Below are 10,957 nucleotides of genomic sequence, written 5' to 3'. Positions count from 1 at the left end.
ATATACACCCTTTTCCTAGAATTGGATGAACAACTCAAAGCCTTGATCTACACAGCAGTTGATCTCCAGAATTGCTTCTTGATTTGCTCCAAAACTCCTCCTCAACCTTCAATCCAAAACCCAGATCACGAATCTGACGTTCCAAGATGGAATCAGTTTCTTGGAAGCCCTCTAAAATGCCTGACAACACGTCTAGCATAATTACAATGGAAGATCAAAAGTCAAAATCACTGATCCGGAACTCTCTTTTCTCTTTTTGGTTCGTTCCTTTTATTCATTGCGCAAATACGGGCGTGTTCTAATCCGTGTCCCTCAACACAGGCGGTGTTGGACTCCAATTGATAGAATGAACTGAATCGAGCATGGCTGTGTTCTTGCCCGTGTGAACTAACACAGGCCGTGCTCTAGGGCGTGGTACCCTTAGAAAACGTGTTGCTTCAAAGTGCTTAAGCTACATGGCCTGGAATTTTTGCACGGGCCGTGTTGACTTTCCAAAAGTCAACCCAAGGTCAAAAGCATCTAATTTCGTCCATTTTCGCCCGAAATTGATCTAAAATTGCTAAAGCACTGATGATGGTCCTATAAAATCTCCTGAAACATGAAAGGACACAAAACACGAGTGATCTTGGAATAAAAATACAATAAATGCTAAGAAAATGCGCGGTAATATGCCAGCAAATATGCGTAAAACTTTGCAGCTCATATCACCCCATACTTAGGCTTTTGCTTGTCCTCAAGCAATTAACAATTCAAGCTCACAAAACCGCAGTCAGCAAATCCTCAAAGTTCATGCCCCTAGGCCACAACAGATAACACATCTTGAAAGAAACTCAATCATAAGTCAAGCTACAAATCATTAGTAGAGAATGGAGATAATATCAATGCATGAATAAAAAATAACAACTCAATAACAGACATTAAAAACCAATTCCGCATAGGGATCACTCAAATCACTCAAAGTGTGTATAAGGTGAGAAACAAATTCCTCAAAGTAAATGCAAAAAGCCCGCTTACCATAAGCTCGCTCATAAATCCTATCTCCACTACTTCAAACAAATGAATACCAAAATCAAAGGGTCTTTACCAGGGTTGTAACGGGGCTAAGGTAAAGGTATGGAGATTTGGGAAAGAGGTGTGAAAATGCTGGAAATTCTTGCAATAAACAAACATGTATGCTCAAAGGATTAAATGCCCAAAAATTCAAAACCATATTCACTAAAATCCTTAATTTGTAGAATAATGCTCGAAAATGCTCTAAGTCCAATACAAAGATAAAGAAATAAAAAATTTTGTTTTTTTTTTTGAACTAGCAGCTTATAAGGGAACTACTGCATACAACTAATAAAATAAAGAAAAAATACAGTTTAGATTGAAGGGAGCATTTAAAATATCAAAAGGACTTAGTGAGTTTACCAACATAGCAAATGGCATTTTAATCCCAAATAAGAGAGCAAATCACAAAAATTCCAGCATAAAGATAAAAGAAAGATAAATGAAAGGCTAAGATGTAAAGTGTGAAATGGTGTAAAATGAAGAAAATGGTAAAAGCTCAAACATGACTAACTAATGGAAACACAAAGAGTAGGCTTTTGCTGAAGTGTGGTGAATTCTAAGTTGGCCAAATGATCTCATGGTATTCACAAATTTATGTAACCTCGACAAGCATTACAAAGCAAGTTCTAGAAGCAAAGCCAAGTACAGTGCACACTCAAACAAGAAATATAAAGAGCATATGTATAATGAATGCTCAACTGGCTTAAAATCTCACATTTGAAGTATGTTCATTAGTTGCAATTGGTTCTCAACATCATAAATTGAGTCATCACTTAAGAAACACATGCATATGATATAATCAACATTCTAAGTTAAAATTCGACAATTCAAGAGATAATTAAGTAACATGGATTTAACCCGACAGAGTTAATGTGTTAAACACCATTAATTATTTTCAAAGGATAATAAACAACACTGAAAAGTAATTGAAATTCTATAAATCAAATTGGCAATTAGTTCAAAAATAGCATACTTAAGTTTATAAAGGCATAGTATCCTAACATCCTAACAATATATATCATCAGCAATAGCAATTTCAGAAACATCTAAAAATCATAGGAAAGAGAATAGAACATACGGTTTACCCACACCTACCCCACACTTGAAGAACACACTATCCTTAGTGTAAAATGAAGTGGGTACCCCACATGGGATGTGCAAATAAGAGAAGCAGAAATAATAAAATCCAAGTACATAACATGTATAAAAAATAAAGTAAATAGATGCACAAAATAAAAGAAGATCTATGGAAGGCTGCCATGATCACTCGCCGAAGCTGGTGGAGTGAAAATTTTATGCATCCTTGGCAAGAGCTAAAATTGAAAGATAGAAATAACAGAAATTAAAAATAAAAATTAAATAAAATATAAAAACCAAAACTAGGAAAATGTTCTAAAATTAAAGATTCAAGTATCAAAAACACAAAATAAAAGTTAGGGTGCCTCCTAAAAGCGCTTCTTTTTGTTTCGAGTCATTTAGCTGGACTCGATGACCATTCTCTGCATGTGCGGGTTTGACGTATGTCAGCAATCCTCAATGCAATCGCTTTTTAGTACTTTCTTAGAGAGGGCAATGTCATTTCCCTCACTTCGAGTGTCAAGTCTGCTTCTAGAGTGACAGGCAACATGTTATCCTCATCCATATGTGCATAATCGAGATGTTGTGGAAGCTCTTTCAAATTGAGGACTGGTGGTTCCTCAAGTGATGGCCTCAACTTTTGCACACCTATACTATCAATCACAATAAACTCATCAGTATTGTTGCTTGGCTCGTTTGCTAACAAAAACTCAAGCTGCTCTAAAACTTCCTCATTTGACAGCTCATGCTCATTTCCCCTTGGTAAAGTAACTTGTAGAGGGTCTTCAACTAATACTTCCTATAACTGTGTCTCAATAGCATCGTCAAATACATTAATAGCATACACAACATTATCATGATCTAATGATTATCTCATAGAATTATTCAAGTCAAAGGTGACAGTCTCATCTCCTACCCTAAGTTTTAACTTTCCATCACAAAAATCTATCAGTGCCCTAGATATTGCAAGAAAATGTCTACCTAGAATCAAGGGTACACTACTCTCATCGTCCATGTCTAAGATCACAAAATAAACAGGAAATAAAAATTTATTTACTTTTACAAGCACATTCTCTACAATACCCCTAGGATACTTAACAGACCTATTAGCTAACTGTATACTCATCCTAGTGGGTTTAGTCTCACCCAGCCCTAACTTTGCAAATAGGTTGTATGACATTACATTATTACTAGCCCCTAAATCAGCTAAAGCATCATCAATAGATAAGTTACCTATAACATAAGAAATAGTAAAGTTCCCTGAATCATGTCACTTCTCCGGTAACTTGTTCTGGAAAATTGTCGACCATTCCTCGTTTAGTGTCACGCACGCCAAGTCCTCAAACTTCATTTTGTTGCTAAAAATCTCCTTTAAGAACTTCGCATACCTAGGCATCTGTGAAATAGCTTTAACAAAAGGTAAATCTATATGCAGTTGTTTAAACTATATCAAGAAATTTACCAAATCACGGCCGACTTATACCGCCTCAACCTCGGCAGGTATAGAATTTTAATGGTATTCCCTCACTCGAATCTCCTTTGCCTCTTCCTTTTCTAGTTCCTTCGCGTTGGTAGCTTCAACTTCCCTGCTTGAATCTACCTGCACATTAACATCATTATTAGAAATAGAGGAAGAACCAGGAATATACTTACCTGACTGCAACGTGATTGCATTCACATGCACTATCGAGTTGGACTCTGTAGTGCTAGGCAGAGTCCCTGGCTGTCTCTTAGTCTTCATCCTAGAAATCTGGCCTATTTAAGTCTCCAAGTTCTGTATGGAGGCCTGTTGATTTCTAAGAGCTACGTCCTTTTGCTGAAACTTATTCTCTGAACTGGACACAAACTTCATTATTAACTCCTCTAAATTGGGCTTCTTCTCCTAGTTCTAAAGTAGTTGAGAAAGAACAGTCTACTGTTGGGGTGCTGCTGGTGCAACCGCTGAAAATCCTAGTGGACCCTGGGTATTGTTATTTCGCCACTCGAAATTAGGATGATTTCTCCACCCTAGGTTGTATGTGTTGCTATACGGGCTATTCTGCTACCTAGGCGCATTTCCCATATAATTAACTTGTTCATGGTCAGTAGAAAAAGAAGATGAAGTAAACATACCTCCTGCATTACAGTTTGCACTATAGTGCGAGCCACCACAAGACTCGCAGCCAAGCTATGCTGCTTGGACTGGCATCTAGAGCTGATCAATCTTCTTGGCTAAAAGCTCCACCTGAGCTGCCAAGGCTGATGTAGAATCTACCTGGTTCACCACTCCTTGCCATCCTCCCTACTCCTAGAAGACTGTCACTAATATGTGTTCATGGTCGTCTCCTCAATTAAATTATGGGCCCACTCTGGCGTCTTACTGTTGATGACCCCACCTGCAGCTGCATCTACCATCTACCTCGTGGATGAGTTCAACCCACTGTAAAAAGTCTGCACCTGCATCCATAATGGCGAACTATGGTGTGGGCAACCTCTTAGCAAGTCCTTGTACCTCCCCCACACATTATACATGCTCTCATCATCAAACTGCACAAAAGAAGAAATATCATTATGCATCTTTGCAGTCTTACCAAGAGGAAAGTACTTATAAAGATATTTCTCAGCCAAAAAACTCCAGGTGGTGATGGTGCTAGCTGGTAGGGACTGTAGCCATCTCTTTGCTCTATCCCTCAAGGAAAATGGGAATAGCCTAGGACGAATGGCATCATCACTAGTCCCATTTATTTTGAAGGTATCACAAATCTCCAAGAAATTCGCAATGTGGGCATTAGGATCTTCACTAGGCAAGCCCTCAAACTATACACTCTATTACACTGTCTGAATGACATTTGGCTTAATTTCAAAATTATTTGCTGCAACAGGTGGCCTTAATATACTAGTGCATCCCCTCTAAGGAAGGTCTAGCAAACTCGTACATCATCCTGTTCGCTTCAGCGACATTGTTGTTGTCGTCTTCCATGTCTACTAGTGTATGGACAGGAATCTCAATCTACTTCTCCTCCTCCACGTCTAATCGCTTCCTTAGCTGCCTGAGGTATTGCTCTGGTTTAGGCAGAGGTTCTACTTGTCCAAGATTAGAACTCCTGGTCATAAACTACATGAAATGAAAATGGATAAATGAATCAAAAGTAAATGTCAAAAATAGAAAAGAAAAATGGCTAAAGTAACAAATAGCAAATTTTGCTCGTCTTCAAATAAAGATTCCCCAGCAACAGCGCCAAAAAGTTGATGCGCTACATATGCAACTACAACTAAGGCAGTAAACCTATCAATGTAGCCTAGCACAATGGCAAGTATTAAAATATTTCATTCTTTATTATCTAGCCTAAAGTTAATGACGAATGGTTTATAGATTTACTAATGACTAAAAGCTAAGTTCTAAATGGAATGCGAAAATGAATGAGTTAATAGACCAATTAATACAAGAAAGCAAACCTAAAGGGGACCTAGACTAGATGTTTATCAAACAAAAGGTAATAGATTGTTGAGTTCGATTATGCTACCCATGGATGAATTCTTAACTGAATTCGGTTCCCCTCTCGAGACAACCAAATTCCTAAACTTAAGAACCTAAAGTTGGAATCTCTTCCTAACTATTGATTATTAAGTTAGCCTTAAGCTTTAATCTGCTCTATTAAGTTTTGTTAATTCTTAATCCAGCAAATTAATTAATCTTATCTCTAAGTGAAAATTAACCTGATCTTGCGATTAAATTTCCAAACTCAATTAGAATTTCTCAATTGCTAAAAGAATTCTATGAACAGTAATCAACACATTCGATGTAAAGAGAACTGGATTTAATTATTAATTGCAAAAATAATACAAGAAAGGAAGCTCAACCAATCTCAACAATTCAGTACAAAGCCAACATAGTAAAGAACCCAATTGGTTCAACCAATCTAACACGGGCAAGAACACGACCCATGTTGGTAACACGGGCCAGAACGCAGCCTTGCTCGATTCAGTTCATTCTATCATTTGGAGGCCAACACGGCCCGTGTTGAGGGACACAGGCTGGAACACGCCCGTATTTGCATAATGTATAAACGAGCCAAAAAGAGGAGAGGGAGTTTCGAGGAGTTCAAGTTGAAGTTTGGCGATTCTAACTCTTCATCTTCCTTCCTTGATTCATGATTCTAGGATTTCAGATTGAAGATTGAAGAGGAGTATTGGAGCTAATGAAGAGGCAATTTTGGAGATCAACTATAGTATAGATCAAGGCTTTGAACTGTTCATCCAATTCTAGAAAAAGGATGTATATGTTTCAATTTCTTTACTCTTTCATTGTAATTGAATTTCTATTTTGTTTTTACATGAACGTTTGTAACTAAATTGATTGAACCTATTGGGGTTCCTTACTATGTTGGCTTAGTACTAAATTGTTAGGATTGTTTGAGTTCCTTTCTATATTCTTTTTGCAATTAATAATTAAATTCAATTTTCTTTACATTAAATGTGTTGATTACTGTTCATAGAATTCTTTTAGCAATTGAAAAATTCTAATTGAGTTTGGAAATTTAATTACAAGATCAGGTTAATTTTCACTTAGAGATAAGGTTAATTAATTTATCGGATTAAGAATTAACAAAGCCTAATAGAGGCGGATTAAAGCTTAAGGCTAACTTAATAATCAATCGTTAGGAAGAGATTCCAACTTTAGGTTCATAGGTTTAAGAATTCGGTTGTCTCGAGAGGGAAACCGAATTTAGTTAGAAATTCATCCACGGGTAGCATCATTGGACTCAACAATCTATTATTTTTTGTTTGATTGCCAACTAGTCTAGGTCCCCTTTAGGTTTGCTTTTTTGTCTTGATTGTTCTATTTACTCATTCATTCTCGCATTCCATTTAGAACTTAGCTTTTAGTCATTAATAAATCTAGAAACCATCTGTCATTAATTTTAGACTAGATAACAAAGAACGAAGTAGTAACTCTAGGATTTCACTTTCCCGAGCGATGCAATATTTTAATACCTGTCATTGTGCTAAACTAGATCGATAAGTTTATTGCCTTAGTTGTAGTTGCATATGCAGTGCAACAAGGTCCACACAAATTTTCCCTTGTTTTCATTAGGCTGGCTCATAAAATTTGGAACTACGAATGTTGTTGACCAGTCAACTTCTCTCCAATTCTTGATTTATCTTTCTTTATTTATTTATTCATATTTAGCTTGTAGTTTCTTCTTCTTATGGAATGAGAGCCTCTGCACTATGAAAACACATGCAACTAAATATTTTAGGCTATTAAGCATACTATTTTAGTCTTCTACAATGCAAAAAATCAAGTTATGGGTTCTATCAATAACTTTGCAGACTAATGAAGACTCGCGCTAGCGAACCTATACTTATCGCCTATGTCCTTTCTTTCTTTTGTGTTCTTTATCTACCATTGTCTTTAAATCATTTTGATTTGATCCTTACATATGCCATATGGAAGAGAATACAGAACTAGTGATTTCTTTCATTCTCAGATTTGAAATCCTAGCTATGTTTTCATTCCGTTTGTTTCTTTTTTTATCTCTTTTGAGACATAAATTCATACACGTAAGGGAGTAATCATATTATTTTCAATTAATCCAAGCATAATATAAATAGGAATGCAAGTGCTTTGATGTTTGGGATGGATATAATAAAGTAATTTGGATTGGAGTGTTATTAGGTAGGCCCACGCAAGTTTCCCTTTATTTTTGTTAAGCTCGCTCATAAAATTTTGGACTACGAGAGTTGTTGACTTGTCAACTCCTCTCTCGTTCTTGATTTGGCTTCAGTTTATTCATCTCTCTTTATTTATTTTTTTGATATTTAGCTTCTAGTTTCTTCTTCTTATGGAATGAAGGCTTTCACACTAGAAAAACTGCATACAACCGAATACTTGATGCTATTGAGTATATTATTTCAATTTTCTACCTCGTGGGAAATCAAGTTATGGATTCTTTCAAGAACTTTGTAGACTTATCAAGACTTGCTCAAATACTTTCTTTCATTTGTGTTCTTTGTCTACCTTTGTGTTTATAAACATTTTATTTGATCCTTACGCTTAGCTATATGAAAGAGAATAAAAATCTTGTGATTTCTTTCCTTATTGAATCTGAAACCTTACCTATGTTCTCATTTTGTTCGTTTCATTTGTACCTCAATATCTAGTATGATGGTTTGGTCTTATTTGGAGAGAATAAATACGGTTATTGAGTGAAAGCATGTGGAAGCGGCAATCATAGACACTGATCTAATGCTTAGACGAATGCAAAGAAAGAAAATTAGTTAATCAATTATTGATATTATTCTCTGAATGATCGCAAATGAATCTTTTGGAGGAAAGAGGGAACAATGAGAAACGAGGTATGACCAAATATTCTGATTCAGAATTTGCACCATTGGGATCTCCATTATTCCTTATTCCTGTAGCCACAATAACACATGATGACACAAGGATTGGCAAGGAATCATGAAAACTCAATTGATAAGCTTGAACGGTGGCATTAGGGCTTAGCTTTAAGTTCAAGCAAGACGAGACGTAAATCCACGCACGCAAGGGATTAATCATAATATTATCAATGAATCCAAGCATTATATAATTAGGAATGCGAGCTTTTTGATCTATGGGATGCATATAATTAAGTAATTTGGTTTGGAGTGTTATTAGGTAGGCCACATGAATTTCCCATTGCTTTCATTAAGCTAGTTCATAAAATTTGGGATCTCCATCATTCCTTGTTCCTTAAGGCACGAGGACTCCTAACAACACAAGGATTATTGTAAAGATTGGCTAACCACTCTCGTAGTCCCAAATATTATGAGTCAGCTTAACAAAAATAAGGAAAAATTCAAGTGGGTCTACCTAATAACACTCTGATCTAAATTAGTTCATAATATGCATGCCAAATATCTGAATGCTCAAATTACCGCTTGTATTACGCTTGGATTAATAAAAGACAACATGATTTCTCCCTTATGTGCATGGATTTATGTCTTGTCCTACTTGATCATCAACCTAAGACCAATGCCACCGATCAAGCTTGTTAATTTCAATCCCATGATTCCTTACGCCAATCCTTGTGTCATCAGGAGTCCTCGTGCCTGAAGGAATAGGGAATGATGGAGATCCCAATGGTGTAAATCCCGAATTAGAATATTTGGGCGTGCCTCGATTCACGTTATTCCCTCTTTCCCATAAAAGATTCCCCCGTGATGATTCGGAGAATGATATCAATACACGATCAACTAATTTTTTTTCTTCACACTCGTCGAAGTATTAGATTGGTGCCTATAATTGCCACTTCCAAGCGCTTTCACTCATGTTTATGCTCCCTAAATAAAACCCAACCATCATACTAGACAGAGATTAGAAAGGGAGACACAAAAGAAACAAACAAATGAGAATATAGGTAGGATTTCATATCCGATAAGAAAAGAAATCACATTTTCTTTGCTCTCTTCTATACATCCAAGCGTAAGGATCGAATCGAATTAATTTAAACATAACGGTGGATAAAGAAAAAAAGAGAAACAAAGGGCGTGAGGGATAAGTCTATGCTCACTAGCACGAGTGTTGATAATTCCACAAAGTTCTTGAAAGAACCCATAATTTGATTTCCCGCGAGGCAGAATACTGAAACAACATGTTCATTAGCCTCAAGTATTCGGCAGCATGCAATTTTTATAGTGTGAAAGTCCTCATTCCATAAGAATAAGAAACTACAAGCTGAATCTAAATAAATAAATAAAGAAAGATGAATAAAGCAAAGTCAAATCAAGAACCGGAGAGTAGTTGACTGGTCAACAACTCTCGTAGTCCTAGATTTTATGAGTCATCTTAATGAAAATAAGGAAAAATTTGCATGGGCCTCCCTAATAAGTCGCCGACCCAAATTACTTTATTATATGTGTCCCAAACATCAAAACGCGCTTATTTCCACTTGGATTAATCCAAAGCAACATGGTTTCTCCCTTACGCTCGTGGATTTGGGTCTTATCATGCTTGATCATCAAATCAACACCCAATGCCACAAGTCAAGCTTGTCAATTGCGTTCCCATGATTTCTTACCCCAATCCGTGTGTCATCAGATGTCCTCGTGCCTAAATGAACAAGGAGTGATGGAGATCCTAATGGTGAAAATCCTGAGTTAAAATATTTAGTTGTGCTCGATTGATAAGAACCCATGTAGCACAAGGAATTCTACTCCAACAAGAAATCCTAAGGATGCAAGTCCTACTTCCTCAAAGAATCCTATTTCAACAAAGAGTCCTAATTCCACTAGGAATCCTAGTCCAACAAGGAGTTCTGATGATATTAGGAGTTCAAGCGACTAAACGAATCCTATTTCCACTAAGAATCCTAATTTAACTAGGAGTCCTAGTAAGATTCAAAGTCCAAGTAAGATTAGGCTTAATCAAAACAATGGGCCTCAAGATAGTCTTATCAACTTAATCCAACATATGCAGGCACAAACAAGTCAACTAAAATAAACAAGTCAAGCTATTTGGAGTCTAATACTCAAGAATGGGTTGTATATCACATGTTACTTAAAACCAATTGTCATGTTTAGGTATGCCCACACGATTCTTTCCTTGTTTTTGTTATTCTAGCTCAAAAAATTTAGGATTACGAGAGTTGTTGACTAGTCAATTCCTTTTTGTCAAGTATGATGGTTTGATTTTACTTACGGAGCATAAACACCACTATTGAGAAAAAGAGCATAGAAGCAGCAATTGTAGGCACCGATCCAATGCTTGGACGAACGCGAAGAAAAAAAGTTAGTTGATCCAGTGTTGATTTCATTCTCCAAATTATCATAGACAAATCTTCTAAAGGAAAGAGGGAACAAT

General features: G+C 36.4%; 1 non-coding gene across 1 annotated transcript; it reads left to right on the top strand.

Annotated features, from left to right (window-relative positions):
* The first annotated feature begins 4,582 nt into the window (after window positions 1-4,582).
* On the top strand, window positions 4,583-4,686 carry LOC112534407. The gene has a single exon (XR_003078697.1). It is a non-coding gene; the product is annotated as a small nucleolar RNA R71 (small nucleolar RNA).
* Window positions 4,687-10,957: the final 6,271 nt, after the last annotated feature.

This window comes from Ricinus communis, chromosome 2 (genome assembly GCF_019578655.1).
Source record: "Ricinus communis isolate WT05 ecotype wild-type chromosome 2, ASM1957865v1, whole genome shotgun sequence".
In the NCBI taxonomy this organism is placed as follows: Eukaryota; Viridiplantae; Streptophyta; class Magnoliopsida; order Malpighiales; family Euphorbiaceae; genus Ricinus; species Ricinus communis.
This window is presented reverse-complemented; position numbering and strand designations above follow the sequence as displayed.